The 17,992-nt window shown below is 47.7% G+C and overlaps 1 protein-coding gene across 1 annotated transcript in view; it reads left to right on the forward strand.

Annotated features, from left to right (window-relative positions):
• The first annotated feature begins 206 nt into the window (after positions 1–206).
• Positions 207–17,992, forward strand: part of PAIP2B (poly(A) binding protein interacting protein 2B) — a 61,688-nt gene continuing 43,902 nt past the window's right edge. Inside the window, exon 1 of the mRNA XM_038745099.1 lies at positions 207–356. The gene's annotated coding sequence lies outside the window, so the exon portion shown is untranslated. The remainder of the gene's footprint in view (positions 357–17,992) is intronic.

The following is a 17,992-nucleotide window of genomic DNA, read 5'->3' on the forward strand; positions in this document are numbered from 1 at the left end:
GGATGGCGGACGCGCCGGCCAATCGAAGGCGAGGACGGCCCGGAGGCGGGGCTCGGGGCGCCCCCTCCCCGCATCCCGGCCAATCACCACCGCGGGTGGGCCCTTCGGGATTGAGTGGCGTCCGCCCAGTCCAATAGGAGGCGCGGGGCGGTGGGGTCGGGCCAACGGGCGGCCGCGGAGGCGGGGCCGGCGCGGGGGAGCGTGTGGTGGCCGTGTGTGGTAACTGAGCGAGTGGCGGCGACCGTGGCTCCCTTGTCGGTAGCCTTGGGCCGAGGAGACGGCGGCGACCACGACAGCGGGGACGGCGGCCGACGTGGCGGACTGTCGTCGGGCGGAGGAGTTTCTCCTCGGCCCCGGTAGGCGAGACGAGATGGTGGGGCTGTGTGTTTGCGGGTGGGGGGGGGAGAGGGGAGGGGGGCCGGCGGCGCGCGCGCGCGTTTGCTCGCGCGTGGAACGTTCGCGTGCTCGGGAGGCCGCGCGGGCGGGCGGCGCATGCGCGGGAGAGGAGGCCGCGCGCGAGGCGGCGTGGGGGGGGGGGGGAGAGGGGCCGGCGCGCATGCGCGAGGGGGGGGGGCGGGGGCGCCTTCCCTTCCTGACAGGATTGTGAGCGCTTACTACACTAGCAGTCATCAGGGTGTTTATTAAGCGCTTACTATGTGCGAAACACTGTTCTAATAGTAAGAATGATAAGAATGATGGTATTAAGCGCTTACAATGGGCGAAGCATTGTTCTAATAATAATAATAATGATATTTGTGAAGTGCTTACTGTGTGCGAAGCACTGTTCCAATACTAATAATTATTATTAATAATGGTATTTATTAAGCGAAGCACTGTTCTAATAATGAGAATAATGATAATGATGGTATTAAGCGCTTACTATGTGCGAAGCACTGTTCTAATAATAATAATAATGGTATTTATGAAGCGCTTACTACGTGCGAAGCACTTTTCTAATAATAAGAGTAATGGTAATGATGGTACTAAGCGATTCCTGAGGGCGAAGCACTGTTCTAATAATAATAATAATAATGGTATTTGTGAAGTGCTTACTACGTGCGAAGCACTGTTCTAATAATAAGAATAATGATGATGGTATTAAGCGCTTACTATGTGCGAAGCACTGTTCTAATAATAATAATAATGGTATTTGTGAGGCACTTACTACGTGCGAAGCACTGTTCTAATAATAAGAATAATGGTAATGATGGTAGTAAGCGCTTACTGTGGGCAAAGCACTGTTCTAATAATAGTAATGGTATTTGTGAAGCGCTCACTACATGCGAAGCACTGTTCTAATAATAATAATGATAATGATGGTATTAAGCACTTACTATGGGCGAAGCACTGTTCTAATAAGAATAATGATAATGATGGTATTAAGTGATTCCTATGGGCGAAGCACTGTTCTAATAATAATAATAATGGTATTTGTGAAGTGCTTACTATGTGCGAAGCACTGTTCCAATAATAATAATAATTATTGTTATTATTAATAGTGGTATCTATTATGTGATTACTACATGTGAAGCAGTGTTCTAATAATAAGAATAATGATAATGATGGTATTAAGCACTTACTATGTGCGAAGCACTGTTCTAAGAATAATAATAATAATAATGATAATGGTATCTGTGAAGTGCTTACTATGTGCGAAGCACTGTTCCAATAATAATAATAATTATTATTATTAATAATGGTATTTATTAAGTGATTAGTACATGTGAGGCACTGTTCTAATAATAAGAATAATGATAATGATGGTATTAAGCGCTTACTATGTGCGAAGCACTGTTCTAATAATAATGGTATTTGTGAAGCGCTTACTATGCGCGAAGCACTGTTCTAATAATAATAATAATGATAATGATGGTATTAGGCGCTTACTGTGTGCGAAGCACTGTTCTAATAATAATAATTATGGTATTTGTGAAGTGCTTACTATGTGCGAAGCACTGTTCTAATAATAAGAATAGTGATAATGATGGTATTAAGTGATTCCTATGGGCAAAGCACTGTTCTAATAATAAGAATAATGGTATTTGTGAAGTGCCTACTAAGTGCGAAGCACTGTTCTAATAAGAAGAATAATGATAATGATGGTATTAAGCACTTACTATGGGTGAAGCACTGTTCTAATAATAATAATGGTATTTGTGAAGCGCTTGCTACATGCGAAGCACTGTTCTAATAATAAGAATAATGATAATGATGGTATTAAGCTATTCCTACAGGCGAAGCACTGTTCTGATAATAATGGTATTTGTGAAGTGCGTACTATGTGCAAAGCACTGTTCCAATAATAATAATAATTATTATTATTAATTATCATTAATAATAATAATGGCATTTATTAAGTGATTAGTACATGCGAAGCACTGTTCTAATAATAAGAATAATGATAATGATGGTATTAAGCACTTACTATGTGCAAAGCACTGTTCTAATAATAATGATAATGATGGTATCAAGCGATTCCTAAGGGCGAAGCACCGTTCTAATAATAATAATAATAATAATAATAATGGTATTTGTGAAGCGCTTACTATGTGCGAAGCACTGTTCCAATACTACTACTACTACTAATTATTAATAATGGTATTTATTAAGTGATTACTACTTGCGAAGCACTGTTCTAATAATAATAATGATAATGATGGTTTTAAGCGCTTACTATGTGCGAAACACTGTTCTAATAATAATAATAATGGTATTTGTGAAGCACTTACTACATGCGAAGCCATAGATGCCGTGGGGCCGGGAGCGGGGAAGAGCAAGTCAGGGCGGCGCAGAAGGGAGTGGGAAGTGAGGGAAAAGTGGGACTTAGTCTGGGAAGGCTTCTTGGAGGAGATGGGCCTCCCTGAGATGTTGTCTGAGCCAGCTGGAACTGCTCTTTAACCCTCCCACACCCTCAGGACCCTCCCCGAACCAGATTCCCACCTTTCTCCCAAGGTTGGGTTAGACCTTGTCACCCCTGTCCCCAGTGCCCCGCGGAGGGCTCGAGGAGGAGGGAGCAGTGGCGAGAAGCGGCGTGGCTCAGTGGGAAGAGCCCGGGCTTGGGAGTCAGAGGTCGTGGGTTCTAATTCCGGCTCCGCCACTTGTCAGCCGGGTCACTTCGCTTCTCTGGGCCTCAGTTCCCTCATCTGTAAAATGGAGATTAAGACTGTGAGCCCCAAGTGGGACGACCTGATTACTTTGTCGTTCCCCCCCCGCCCAGTGCTTAGAACAGTGCTTGGCACATAGTAAACGCTTAACAAATACCATCATTTTTATTATTATATGAGGTAAAAATATTGATGCTTTTGCGAAGTTGGCCAACTCTTGCTCTTCTTTCTTTGGACTGCCTGATGGTGGATGATCCGCCTGCCACACGCCCCCTTTACCCCCTCCCCACCCCGTCCTCATTTAAGGCTTTTTTGGGTGCCTGCGGAGGGATGAAAGCCCCCCGCTTTCCATCATCAAGCGTTGGATGCCGGATCTCCTGACCCCTAGGAGAAGGATGGCTGGCCACCCTGCAGATCCCTACTGGCAAAACGTGAGCCGGGATAGTCAACGCCTTCCCTCGGCCGGGCCGGGCTCGCCCTGCCACGGTTCAGTGGCTCGGAACCGTCGGCTTTCCGATTCCCCCCGGGGGGGGTTTGAAGAACTCCTTTCGCTTCAGTTATCCCGAGGACGAATACACCGCTTGATTTGTGGTGGACGGCTTTAAGGATTAAACTTTTTAGCTCCAATAAAACCAAAGCAGTAGGGCCGTACTTAACAGCTGTTGGGAGACCTAAAAAGGAAAGCTAGGGACGAATGAGGTGGCAGCATGGCTGGACTGGGCCACGCGCCGGTTGATCTTTGCAGATTGAAATGCGGAATAGGGAGAACATCACCATGCCGTCATCTGGCTAAGATTTCGGAAAGTTTTTCTAGAGTTACAGATGTGCTTACCTGGAACCAAGCCCCATGGGCGGCGGGGCATGGGTCCCTGGGTCCCGTCTGATTATCTTCTCAGAGTGCTTGGCACGGAGTAAGAGCTAACAAATATTATTGCCATTATTATTAGAAACACTGCGGTGTTTAGCATGTCTTTAGTGTTTATATTATGGTGTTAAGCACTTAGTATCAAGCTCAGTTCTAAGCGCTGGGGTAGACACAAGACAACCAGGTGGCACACAGTCCCTATCGTACCTGGGACTCACGGTTTAATAATAATAACTATAATAACTGGTATTTGTTAAAGTGCTTACTATGTGCCAGGCGCTGTACTGAGCGCTGGGGCAAGATATTTGGGTTGGACATAGTCCCCGTCCCACATTGAGCTCACAGTTTTAATCCCCATTTTAGTAATACTAATAATAATTATGGTATTTAAGCGCTTACTCTCTGCCAAGCACTGTTCTAAGCACTGGGGTAGATCTAAGGTAATCCGGTTGTCCCACGTGGAGCTCACAGTCGTAATTCCCATTTTACAGATGAGGTAACTGAGGCACAGAGAAGTGAAGTTTCTTGCCCAAGGTCACACAGCAGACAAGTGGTGGAGCCGGGATTAGAACCCGCATCTTCTGACTCCCAAGTCTGGGCTCTTTCCACTAAGCCACACTGCTTCTCATAATAATAATAATAATAATAATTACGATATTGGTTGAGCACTTAGTATATGCCAGGTACTGTACTGATCGCTGGGGTGGATACAAGCAAATCGGGTTGGACACAGTCCGTGTCCCACGTGGGGCTCACAGGCTCAATCCCCATTTTACAGATGAGGTCACTGAGGCCCATTGAAGTGAAGCGACTTGTTCAAGGCCACACAGCAAACAAGTGGCGGAGCCGGGATTAGAACCCATGACCTGACTCCCAGGCCCGGGCTCTAGCCACTAGGCCACGCTGCTTCCCTAGAGTGGGGGAAGTCAACTGGCCCAAATGGGGAGAGGGTGAATGTGACTGGGCTAGTTTATTTTTATGAGCACCCCCAGTGCTAGATCTCACACTGTTTTGCAAAAGCTTGGCTCACTGTAGACGTGTTCTTTATTTCAAGATTTGTACATTTGAGGAGTTGATTATGGGGTTATGAAACACAACCTTCCTCTCTAATTTACAGGCTATAAAAATCCATTCATAGATGAGCCACTTAGGGCTGACGTGGGCTCATTTCACCGTTGGAAAATTTTGTCACCCGGCCTTGAGCCGTGTTCATATACAGCCTGTAAAAGTCTTAGGAAGTGGTCGTCTGGAACATGGATTTGCCTTTTGGTTTAATTTTCTATATTTTTTAAGATTGCTGGGTGTTGAAAGAAATCTCGGGACAGACCCCACCTCTGGGCTGGTCCTTTGTAGCGTACGTTTCTTTTCCTTCCTCAGGATTTATGGAGGGAATTTGAGGGCAGTCTGAGAGAATTGTCGGTATTTATTTTACCAGGCTGGGCTGTTGGTTTACACTGATCTCTGTCAGGCTTTCTGAACGTTTTGGTTTTCTGTTTTTCACTTTCTTCCCTGTATCATGATGATGATATTTGTTAGGCGCTTACTATGTGCCAGGCACTGTTCTAAGCACTGGGGTAGATACAAGCTAATCAGGTTGGACGCAGTCCATGTCCCACATGGACATTAATCCCCATTTTACAGATGAGGTAACCGAGGCCCAGAGGAGCGAAGTGACTTACCCAAGTTCACACAGCTGACAAGTGGCCGAGCCGGAATTAGAACCCGTGTCTTTCTGACTCCCAAGCCTGTGCTCTATCCGCTAGGCCGTGGGCTGGGAGGGATATACGGTCAGTTTTTCTTCATACTTGTTGTTCTGCTTTATTCATCCAAAGTGTCTGGGCCGAGCCCCAGGTCGGTATTGAGCTCTCCCCGAGCCTGTTGACATTTGGCTGCAGAGCATACTTTTCCCGCCTTAGGTCGTCCGTCCGTGTACAAAACAGGAATTTCAAGTCGGACCACCAAATCGGCATGTCAGAACCACGGCAGGGACCTGCCGGCCAGCCCAGTAACAGATTAAATCGGGTTCGGAAATGTGGGATCTGGGTTAGAGAGTTTGAGGTCTAGTTTTCATCTTCAGGGTATTCCTGTCATTTGGCTATGAAGGAGTCGTGTTCGTCCTCTCGGGGTCCCTCGAGCTTGTATGGTGCCGCCCACTCTTCTCCGCTGCTAACTTGCCAAGGTGGCACGGCTGGCACCGCGGGAGAGGCGCAACTTCCATCTTGCCGAGACGATGCTGGGTCGGGCCCAGTCACGCTGCCTGCCAACCTCGTATCTTGGAGCTGCAGCGTAAGCCAAGAAAGGTTATGGTGACCGACCTAAAGCCATGCCGCTCTCTGTCTGGAATTTTCTCGGTCCTTTGAATGAAGACAAAGCAAAATTGCAGTTCCTCCCTCTGGGTACATTTCCACCTCTCTACCTTTGTTCTTTTGTTGGATTCCCGGCCTGTAAATTCAGAACAGTCGTTTGGCATTGTGTCTCAAGTCTCTACCATTGGTTATTTTGCTCCATCGAGGTGTTACGTTGGGGTTTAATCACCCAGTGCCCAACGTGAGAGAGGTCTCAGAGCTCATGTCTTCATCATCATTGGTATTTCTTGATTGTGTGCAGAGCACTCTACTACGCGCTTGGGAGAGTGCAGTACAACAGAGTTGGTAATCAGGCTCCGTGCAGCCTTGACCTGGGAGAGATAGGGCTACAAACTCACTAGACCCAGAGCACAAAGAGCTGGTGCCTGAGTGTTAAGGAAGTTGAAGGGGCTGGAATTTTTCCTTGTCGTAACTTCGCAGAATGAACTCTCACAGCTAATTCATTGCATTTGAGCGATGGGTGGCTCAAAGCCTCGTGATGGAATGATGACGTTTTCTTGATACATTAAAAATAAAACAGCCAATAACAACCAGACATGCTTGTATTTTCAAATGCGGGGATTCCTTGTGCAGAGGCCTCTGGAAAGCTCCAAAAAAGGGGTTTTTAAAACGCAGCCTATAAATTGCAAGGGATTCCCGAGTTTTAGCGTGGTGCTTGGCTCATAGCAGGTGCTGAACGAATGCCACAGTTATTAGCTGTGGGGTAGGGGCTTAGAGGAAAAAAAGAAACAGGCAGAGAATTAAAGAAGCAGAACGTGGAAGGGTGGCGGGGCCGCCAATCCTGAGGCGTAAACCTGCGAGTCAGCATGTAGCCTTGCTCCTCCTGGCAGCGCTGTCAAAACATAGCCTGAACACTTTGAGTCACAGTGTGTGTGTGTGTGCGTCTGTGTCTGTAGTTTCCAAACCTATCAGGCTTGACAGCTTCCCTTTAGAGAATTGAATTCATTAGCTCGGTAGGGTAGGGGGCCTTTTGCCACCCATCACAGATGCCGCCTTAGTTGAATATCGTTCAGGATTTTTGACAGTCCGAAGGCGCTATTGCCATACCAGGGGCAGTTCTGCGATCCTGATGTTTGCGAGCTTCGTGGAAATCAGTGGGAATCCTGAGGGGCAGAGACAGAGATTGCTGTAGAATATCACAGAACGACACCAGGGCCGAGAGACAGTTCAGTGTGGCAGAATCAAACGCCGCATTGTCAGATGTGGCAATAGCAGATGTGGCTTCTCAAAGTTCTTTTGGTTCTTAGACGGGCCAAGTGGCAGTTAGTCAGCCTGGCCTTCTCTGTCCCTCGTTGCCTATATCATCATCATGTTATTATTACTATTATGAGTGTGGTATTTAAGTGCTTATGTGCGAAGCACTGGGGCAGACACAAGATAAGTTGGATGCAGTCCCTATCCCAAATGGGGCTCACGGTCTAAACAGGAGGGAGAGCAGGGATTGAGTCCCTATTTTACAAATGAGGACACTGAGACCCAGAGCCTTACCTCCTTCCCCTCCCCACAGCACCTGTATATATGTATATATGTTTGTATGTATTTATTACTCTATTTTTTTATTTATTTTATTTGTACATAGTTATTCTATTGATTTTATTTTGTTAATATGTTTGGTTTTGTTCTCTGTCTCCCCCTTCTAGACTGTGAGCCCACTGTTGGGTAGGGACCGTCTCTATATGTTGCCAACTTGGACTTCCCAAGCGCTTAGTACAGTGCTCTGCACACAGTAAGCGCCCAGTAAATACAATTGAATGAATGAATGAATTGCCCAAGGTCACAGAGCAGGCAGGTGGCCAAGGCGGGATTAGAACTTGGGTCCTCTGACTCCCTGACCTGGGCTGTTTCTGCTTCCCCGCCGTATCCGGCTCTTAGTACAGTGACTGGTACGTAGTAAGCCCTTAGCAAATACTCTAATTATTATTATTATCAGCTGTTCCTTGCCGCCTTCCTCTGCCCTAGTGGAGCCCTGGGAAACTGGGCTTTTGTGAATGCTGCCATGGGACAACGCTATATCAATCCGCGAGGGATGGGGTAGGGGAGGTCCTGGCTCCTTAAAAGGTGGCAAATCCTAAATTGGCATCCAGCAGGAATGCCAGCCTTAACTTTCAAACTAGAAAGAGTTTGAGAAACGCCCCTCATCCGTCAGCTACCCTTGGTTCTCCCATTTACCGTCCAAACCAAAAGGAAGCGGCTGCGTGGCGAGGCCATTTTCCTTCAGGGGTGAAATCCTGGAAAGAAAAAAATGGGACCAGCAGGAGCTGGTAGGCTGGAGGAAGCGTGGCCTAGTGGATAGAGCGCAGGCTTGGGAGTCAGAAAGACCTGGGTTCTAATCCCGGCCCTGCCACTTGTCTGCCGGGTGACCTTGGGCGAGTCACTTCACTTTTCTGTGTCTCAGTGACCTCATCTGCAAAATGGGGGCTAAGACCGTGAATCCTATGTGGGACTGTGTCCCACCTGATTAACTTAGTACATTGCCCGACACATGGTAAGCATTTAACAAATACCACAAAAAAATGCCACCCTTGATTATTGCACTCCCTCTCCTGTGGCCCAGAGCTTCCCCAGGATGGCTCAGGCCCCTCTGAAGTGTGCTGATCCCATTTCTGGGTCTGAGGTGCCAGATCTTCAGGGGTTTTATTCCCACGTTGACTTTCAGTAAGGGGGAGTGTTTATTACAGACAAGGGCTCGTTTCTCAATCCTGACTGTCAGGAAGACCTCTTCTTTATCTCCTGTCTATAAAAACCTACTCGATTTTGTAGTTGTCTAGGTAGCCCAGAATTTGTTCAATAAAATTTGAATATCTAGAAGAGGATTGAGGTGGTTCTGGTTATGCAGATATTTTGGAAGATGGAAGTTTCCTATATTCAGTTTTGCCACTGAGGCAGCATGACCTGAGAGTACTCAGGCCTGGGAGACAGGAGTCCTGAGTTCTAATCTTGCACCCCCTTCCTCCTGCTACACCCTCCCATCCCCCACTGCCTCCCATTTACCTGCTGTGTGGCCTTAATTTCTCTAAGCTTTGGTTTCCTCATCCGTAAAAAGGTGATAAAATGCCAGTCCTCCCTTCTTCAGAACCGTGAATCTCTTGTGCGGGGCAGGGACCGTGTCCGATCTGATTATCTCTTAACCACCTCAGGGCTCAGCACAGTGTCTGATACCTAATAAGCACGAACATTATCTCAAACCGGAAGTTATTTATCCCTATGCTCACTCTGTTCCATAACCTTGGTTTTAGATTAGAACAGTACTGGGGAAGGAAGGAACATCATTATGCTGCCGTGTGTCTGAACGAAGTACAACACGATGTCCGTCGTCCATCTCGCTGTTGACCTGTCACCTACGTTCCGCCTCTGGCCCCGAACTCCGTCCCCCGTCATGTCTGACAGACAAGATCATAGATCACTTTCCCCACCTCCAAAGCTTCATTTAAAGCACATCTCCTCCAAGAGGCCTTCCTCAACTAAGCCCTCATCTCCTCTTCTCCCACTCCTTTCTGAGTCTCCCTTGCAGTTGAATTTGCAGGCTTTATTCACCCAGCCTTCAGCCCCACAGGACTTTGTGTATGTATCCATAATTTATATATTAACGTCTGTCTCTTCCCTAGACTCTAAGCTCGTTGTGGGCTGGGAACGTATCCACCAACCCTGTGGTGGTGTACTCACCCAAGGGCTTAGTAGAATGCTCTGCACACGGTAAATGCTCAGTGCATACCACTGACTGATCAATTGCCGAGCATCCTCCCGCCCGTTTTTCTTCGCACAGGTTTCGCCGGGAGCTCTTCCCGCGGGTCGTCGGAGGGCTGACCTGACTTTCCTTGGCAGCAAAGACCTGGACGTTGTACGGTCCAGTAGGGGAGAGAGCTCAGTCCTCCCGTTGTTCTCAGTTAAACTTGTGTCGGGGTGGTGACAGGCAGGCACTGGTATTGACTGAGCGCTTACTGCGTGCAGAGCACTGGACTAAGCATTCGGGAGAGTTCAGTACAATAGAGTTGGTAGGTGCGATTCCTGCCCACAAGGAGCTGGCAGACTAGTGAGTCACACTTAATCTAGGAAAATGTAGGATTTTCTCCATCTTTACATATGTGTTTACCGAAGAATGGAGCTAAAGGACATAAAAATTGGATCTATCAAGGCAGGCATGGAGTTCCAAAAAAATAAGAGAGATTGCCTTTTTGTGTGTGTGTAGCGTATGCTCCAGGACAAGGGGCTTAGTGTAGCTTTTATTTAAAAGATTCCACTTACTAAGTCTTTACAAGGTGTTCTCTGGCTCTCCCCCCATGCCCCGGCACATACATACACACATACACCCCAAACCCCTTCTCTCTCCCACAGTTTTGTATGTCGGTTTCAGAGGCGTTCACTGGTTTCACGTGTTTGCGTATGTCCAGTTGCCATCAGTTGGTGATGTTCTGCCTCATCCTGGGTGGGTACCCACCCAGAATTTTGATGAGCCTCCAGCATAAGGCAGCATTCCTCAAAACAGTGATGATTGTAGATGGTTCATGCCAGCCGTATGGCTGGTTGAGAACGAGGTGAGTTTCTAATAATAATGATGGCATTTATGAAGCGCTTTCTATGTGCAAAGCACTGTTCTAAGCACTCGGGGGATACAAGGTGATCAGGTTGTCCCACGTGGGGCTCACAGTCTTAATTCCCATTTTCCAGATGAGGGAACTGAGGCCCAGCGAAGTGAAGTGACTTGCGCAAAGTCACATAGCTGACAAGTGGCGGAGCCGGGATTTGAACCCATGCCCTCTGACTCCAAAGCCCGGGCTCTTGCCACTGAGCCACGCTGCTTCACTGGCAGTGTGAGTTTCTGGCACTTTCTCTCGTTGCGTACCGAGGAGGTGGCCGGGAGTACGGGAAACCGGGGTGGAGGGCAGAAGGGTTCAAGTGGCAGCCAGGAGTGACGTGACTCTCTGTGTGTGTCTGTGTGTGAGGGAGAGAGAGGGAGAGATGTCCAGTAGCAGCAGGTGCAGCGACGTGGCTTCATGGATAGAGCCCGGCCCCGCGAGTCAGAAGTACCTGGGTTCTGATCCCAGCTCTGCCACTTGTCTGCTGTGTGACCTTGGGCAAGGCATTTCACTTCTGGGCCTCAGTGACCTCATCTGTAAATTGGGGGTTAAGGGTGTGAGCACCATTGAGACAGGGACTGTGTCCAACAGGATCAACTTGTACTCTCCCGGTGCTTAGAACAGTGCTTGGCACATAGTAGGCACTTAACGAGTATCGTAATTATTGTTATTAGTATTATTATTCTCCTTCCCTTCCCCTGTGTATTAGCCTCCCTGCTTCACCCCTAGGTAACCTGGAATCATAGTAATAATAATGGTATTTGTTAAGCGCTTACTATGTGCCAAGCACTGTTCAAAGCACTGGGGCAGATACAAGGTAATCGGGTTGGACACAGTCCCTGGATGACTCCACGTAGCTCCCGTTTGCCCAAATAATTGTGACCCTTTGTCAGTTTCCAACGGAGCGGTAAATAATAAATAATAATGATGGCATTTATTAAACACTTACTATGTGCAAAGCACTGTTCTAAGCACTGGGGAGGTTACAGGGTGATCAGGTTGTCCCACGGGGGGCTCACAGTCAATCCCTATTTTACAGATGAGGGAACTGAGGCACAGAGATGTTAAGTGACTTGCCCAAAAGTCACACAGCTGACAATTGGCAGAGCTGGGATTTGAACCCATGACCTCTGACTCCAAAGCCCATGCTCCATCCAGTGAACTACGCTGCTTCTTAGTAATGATAAAGCGGTCAGTAGATTAACCCGACAGGAAACCGTACGCAGATGTGAGACTGTAAAAATATTTGGGGAAGCAGTTTGGATTTCTGAGGTCCATCGTGTCTTTTGGGCAAACGGTGCATATTTGAAATTGTCCTCTGTGGTGAAGTGATTGTGTGTGTCTTTTCAGCTTTGAAGGTGTATTCATGGGACTTCTCCACCGTGTGGGCATGCGTGTCACCCAGTGACCTGTGGATTGTTTTGGGAAATAAGAAATCGTTTTTTGCCTTGAAGGGGAGCAAGAAAGAGCCCCTGCCTTTCAGTTGGGTTCTGACCAGAAGCAGAGTCTCAGATTTTGTAAATCTAATTGGTTCAAGTTTCCAAGAGCGGGTGGGGCCCATGGATTAGATGGTCACTCCTTTTTTGTCCACCAAAATTCCGCACTTTACGCCACGTGTTTCCAGATGATCTTTCCGAAAGGAAGGTGACATCCCAAAGTGCTTTCAAGACAAGAAAGGAGTTGCCACCTCAGAGTGGGGCAGGGGAGGGGCACCTTTGTAAAATAGGACAGGAAACAAAAAGGTTTCAGATTGGGACTGTATCCCCCGGAATTTGCAGAGTGGCAGAACGTGGGTTTGAGCTGGAACTTTGTGGTCAGCAGGACTTTAGCCCGGATGCTCCGTTTAACCAACCAGTCCTTGCAAATCTTTAATTTCTTATGTTAGTCCTTGCAGGGGGGGGTGTAGTCTTAAAAGCCAAACAGCTGGGAAGCAGTGTGGCTTAGTGGAAAGAGGCCAGACCAGGAAATCAGAGGGCCCAGGTTCGCATCCCAGCTCGGCCACTTGCCTGCCGTGTGACCTCGGGCAAGTCATCTAAGTTTTCTGGACCTCAGCTTCCTCATTTGTAAAATGGGGATTCAGTTCCTGCTCTCCCACCCTCCTGTGAGTTTCAGGTGGGGCAAGGACAGGATCTGACCAGAATATCTTGATTCCTAGCAATAAAATGCAATGCTTGGCTTAACAAATACCGCTTTTTAAATTATTATTATTGTTGTTAATTATCTTAACAATTATAGTAATTATGGTATTTGTTAAGTGCTTACTATGTGCCAGGCACTGTACTAAGCATTGAGGTGGATTCAAGCAAATCGGGTTGGACACCATACCTGCCCCACGTGGGGCGTGCAGTCTCAATCTCCATTTTACAGCTGAGCTAACCGAGGCCCAGATAATAATAATAATAATAATAATGGCATTTATTAAGTGCTTACTATGTGCAAAGCACTGTTCTAAGCGCTGGGGAGGTTCCAAGGTGATCAGGTTGTCCCACGGGGGGCTCACAGTCTTAATCCTCATTTTACTGATGAGGTAACTGAGGCACAGAGAAGTTAAATGACTTGCCCCAAGTCACACAGCTGACAATTGACGGAGCCGGGATTTGAACCCAAGACCTCTGACTCCAAAGCCCGAGCTCTTTCCACTGAGCCACGCTGCTTCTCTCTGCACCGTGCTACTTGAGACAGTCCTGATGGACTCAAGTAGGAACTCAGGTTTGTCTGCAGGCATCTCGTCCAAGGCTGACTGGACTGAATTGTGTCCAGCTTTGAGTAATTAGACAAAAACCTTCCTGCCGTCTTCCGGACGTTGGATGGGAGGTTCTCTTCTCCATCCCACTAAATGCTGAGGTTGAAGTTTGGGAATTGGAGCACATAATTAGTCTGAGAAAATTTGGGTTCATATGCAGACAGTGTGGGTGGTGCCGTAGTTACCAGATTTGTGAGGAATTTATTTATATTCATGTCTGTCTTCCCCTCTAGTCTGTAAAATCCTTTTCGGCAAGGAACGCACCTACCAACTCCGTCGTATTGTATTCTTCTTCGTACAGTTCTCTGCACACAGTAAGCACTCAATAAATACCCTTGACTAATTGCCAATGGGGAACCTGAGGGGAGGGAAGTCCATAATAATAGCAATAATAATAATTGCAAATGATGGTATTGGTTGAGCGGTTACTATGTGCCAAGTGACTGTAAACCCTATATGAAATAATAATAATGATGGCATTTATTAAGCACTTACTATGTGCAAAGTACTGTTCTAAGTACTGGGGAGATTACAAGGTGATCAGGTTGTCCCACGGGGGCTCACAGTCTTAATCCCCATTTTTCAGGTGAGGTAACTGAGGCACAGAGAAGTTAAGTGACTTGCCCAAAGTCACATTGCTGACAATTGGCAGAGCTGAGATTTGAACCCAGGATGTCTGACTCCAAAGCCCGTGCTTTTTCCATTGAACCATGCTGCTTCTCAGAGTGTGTCCAACCTTATTATCTCGTATCTACCTCAGCGCTTAGTACAGTGTCTGGCACAAAGTATAAGCACTTGACAAATGCCATTTTTTTAAAAAAGCACTGTACTAAGCGCTGGGGAAGGTACAAATCAAGTGTATCGGGCACGATTTCTGTCCCACCCGGGCTCACAGTCTAAACAGAAGGGTGATCGGGGATTGAATCGACTCATCTCTAGACTGTAAGTTCGCTAAGGGCAGGGAATCTGTGTGTTGTTTTATCGCATTGTCCCAAGCGCTTAGTACAGTTCTCTGCACACATAGTGAGCACTCAGTAAGTACGACTAAATGAGTGAGTTTTACAAGTGAGAAAACTGAAGCCCACAGAAGGGAAGTGACTTGCCCAGATTGACCCAGCAGGGAAGTGGCGGAGTCAGGCCACGCTGCTTCTCTGGGCCAGCCGGAGCCCGCCTGTCCTCAGCCCCACCCATGAGTCAAGCCCACATGGGACGCTGAAGCCCAGAGAAGGGCCTTCAGTGGACGGGAGGGCTTAATTAGAGCAGAACAACTAGGCTGGAGCTGAGTGGCCAGACATCCTGACCCCGTGGTCCAGGGAAGAGTGGAGCCTGGACCCTGCCGGTTGGGGAAGTGGAGGACAGACTGGAGGCCTTGGGTCAGGTCAGGTTACCTCTCCCCTGGTCAGGTCTGCTGATTACCCGCTTTGGAAGTAACTCCACCGTGATTTTGGAGTCTGGGCCTTTGAGCTGCACTCAGAGAGAGTTCCCCACACCCCAAGCCTCAGACTTAGAAAGCCAGAGCTTTTCGGAGCAGTGTAATAATAATAATAATAACAATAATAATGGTATTTGTTCCGTTCATACTATGTCCCAAGCCCAGTTCTAAGCGCTGGGGTAGATACAAGGTAATCAAGTTGTCCCACATGGGGCTCACAGTCTTAATCCCCATTTTACAGATGAGGTAACTGAGGCACAGAGAAGTGAAGTGATTTGCCCGAAGTCACCCAACTGACAGGTGGCGGGGCCGGGATTAGAACCCACGACCACTGACTCCCAAACCCGTGCTATTTCCACTAAGCCACGCTGCTTCTCTGAAAATGCTTTCCAAGGCAGCACAGCCTGGAGGGGAACGGAGACCCTCGTGGACCCCCTGAACATCTGGGGTCCTGAGGAAATGGCCTTTGGTAGTTAGTTTCACCCTTGGTGCGGACGATTTAGGAACTGGCTAGTCAGGGCTCAATCCTCTGATCGGCGGGCTTTTTTCCAAGACAGGTTCGAGAGGCAGGATTTGATAGAGGTAGGGAAAGAAGATATCTTCCCGGATTGCGTTCTTGCGAGAGATCTGTTGAGCGCTTCCTGTGTGCAGAACACTGGATTAAGCCCTTGAGAGGGTTCAACAGAGTTGATCTTCTCTGCTGTAGTACTTTGGGCCTCAGTTACCTCATCTTTCAAATGGGGATTAAGACTGTGAGCTCATCATGAGATTGGGACTGTGTCCAACCCGACTTGCTTGTATCCACCCCAGTGCTTAGTACAGTGCCTGGCACATAGGAAGCACTTAACAAATACCATCATTATTATTATTATTACTAGTAGACCTGATCCCTACTCTTAAGGAGCTTGCAGTCTAGCAATGCATCTGAAGCCCCCTTTTCTTCTGCTCCTCCTCCCCATCTCCCCTCCTCCCTCCCTCTGCTCTAACCCCTTCCCCATCCCACAGCACTTGTGTATATTTGTACATGTTTATTATTCTATTTATTTTATTAATGATGGGTATGTGTCTATAATTCTATTTATTTTGATACTATTGATGCCTGTCTACTTGTTTTGTTTTGTTGTCTGTCTCCCCCTTCTAGACTGGGAGCCCGTTGTTGTCTCTATCTGTTGCCGAATTGTTCTTTCCAAGCGCTTAGTACAGTAACACACAGTAAGCGTTCAGTAAATACGATTGAATGAATAAATGAACACGGGCTTGGGAGTCAAAGGACATGGGTTCTAATCCCGGCTCTGCCACTTGTCTGCTTTGTGACCTTGGGCAAGTCATTTCGCTCCTCTGTCATTTTAGCTTATCTGTCAAATGGAGATTAAGACTGTGAGCCCCTTGTGGGACAGGGACTGTGTCCAACCTGATTACCTTGTATCTACCCCAGCGTTTAGAACAGTGCTTGGCCCATGGTACGCGTTTAACAAACATTATTATTATTATTAGATTAGAGAAGAGGTAAGGGCCCAGGCCAAAAATGAGTGGTTTAGTCTTCCAGGTTGCTTTTTGCGTAGAGGAGGAGAGGCTGTGAGATTAGCCCGCTGAAAGAGGTTGGGGTGGAAGATTCAGGTGTGGCGTACCTATGCAAAAGCTAAAATGCTGGATGCCGAATAATGAATGGGTGGAGAGGGTAAGGACATGGGTTGAGGAGCACCCTGGAGAGACCCCCAAGAGTAGCCCCGCTAGTCAGCTAGAGGTTTGAAAAGGTGGAATCTCTGAAGGAGCTATCAGGGAAAAGTTAGAATGGGAGTAAAGGTGGTGACGTGGAAACCCCAGGGCAGAGTAGGTTGTGGGATGATCAGTGGCAGGAACTGGCAAGTGAATGAGGGTGGAGACCAGGCCTCACCTTGGATCAGACTTTAAAAAGGCTTATTATTTCCCCGGGAGGTTGGAAGCAGCCAGGGATGAGGGAAAGAAGGGAAATAACTTTCTGACCTCACGTAAGAGCAGAAAGGGGAGACTGAACCCTGACTCTCCTGATTTTGTCTCTCTTTTCTCCCCCTCATCTGCCAAACATTTTATGTGGTGGGGTGGGGAGGAAAGGGGAGGGAGATGTACACTACAACAAAGTGAGGAGCTTCTAAAAAGAATGGATCTGATCACCGAGAATGAAATCCTCAGTGGGTGGCCCAGGCACATAGCCCCGTCCTTGGTGTGGGGTGACTTTTTTGCATTTTACAAAGAGGAGCTAAAGGACCGTGACAATTTCTGTGAGGAACCCTCAAAGAGACTTGCAAGTGTTTGCCAACTACCCTCAAAATCAGAGCTAGAGCACCGTGCCTGAGTTATTTCCTGGTGTCTTTAAAACCCCTAATAGTCCTTGCCACCTTCTCTTCCTCCTCGCTCTCACATAGAAAGCCCCCTTCACCAGGCTGGTGCTGAGGAGAGCCAACCCCAGGCTTTAGAAACCCCGCCTATTTTCCCCTTCCTGTACTCACTCTGCTTCGACAGGTTTTTCTGGTTCATTCATCTCCCTCCCTGACATGGAGGTCCAGTCCTGGCCTCCTCCTCCACTTCGTATCCCCGGTTAGGGGTAAGCTGTGGTGAAACAAGAGCCAAGGGCATCACCACAGTCCACTCTGGGCTTGGCCTCTTTCCATTCTTCTCCCAGAGGTCAGGACGTGTAGGACGTTGTCGAAACCTGTCGTCTGCCCTCAGCTTGAGCCACAGAATCACATCTGTGGCTCTCTTCGGACCCTTTAGAGAAGCAGCGTGGCTCAGTGGAAAAAGCCCGGGCTTAGCCAGAGGTCATGGGTTCCAATCCCAGCTCCGCCGCTTGTCAGCTGGGTGACTTTGGTCAAGTCACTTAACTTCCCTGGGCCTCAGTTCCCTCATCTGTCAAATGGGGATTAAGACTGTG

This window comes from Tachyglossus aculeatus, chromosome 4 (genome assembly GCF_015852505.1).
Source record: "Tachyglossus aculeatus isolate mTacAcu1 chromosome 4, mTacAcu1.pri, whole genome shotgun sequence".
NCBI classification, from domain to species: domain Eukaryota; kingdom Metazoa; phylum Chordata; class Mammalia; order Monotremata; family Tachyglossidae; genus Tachyglossus; species Tachyglossus aculeatus.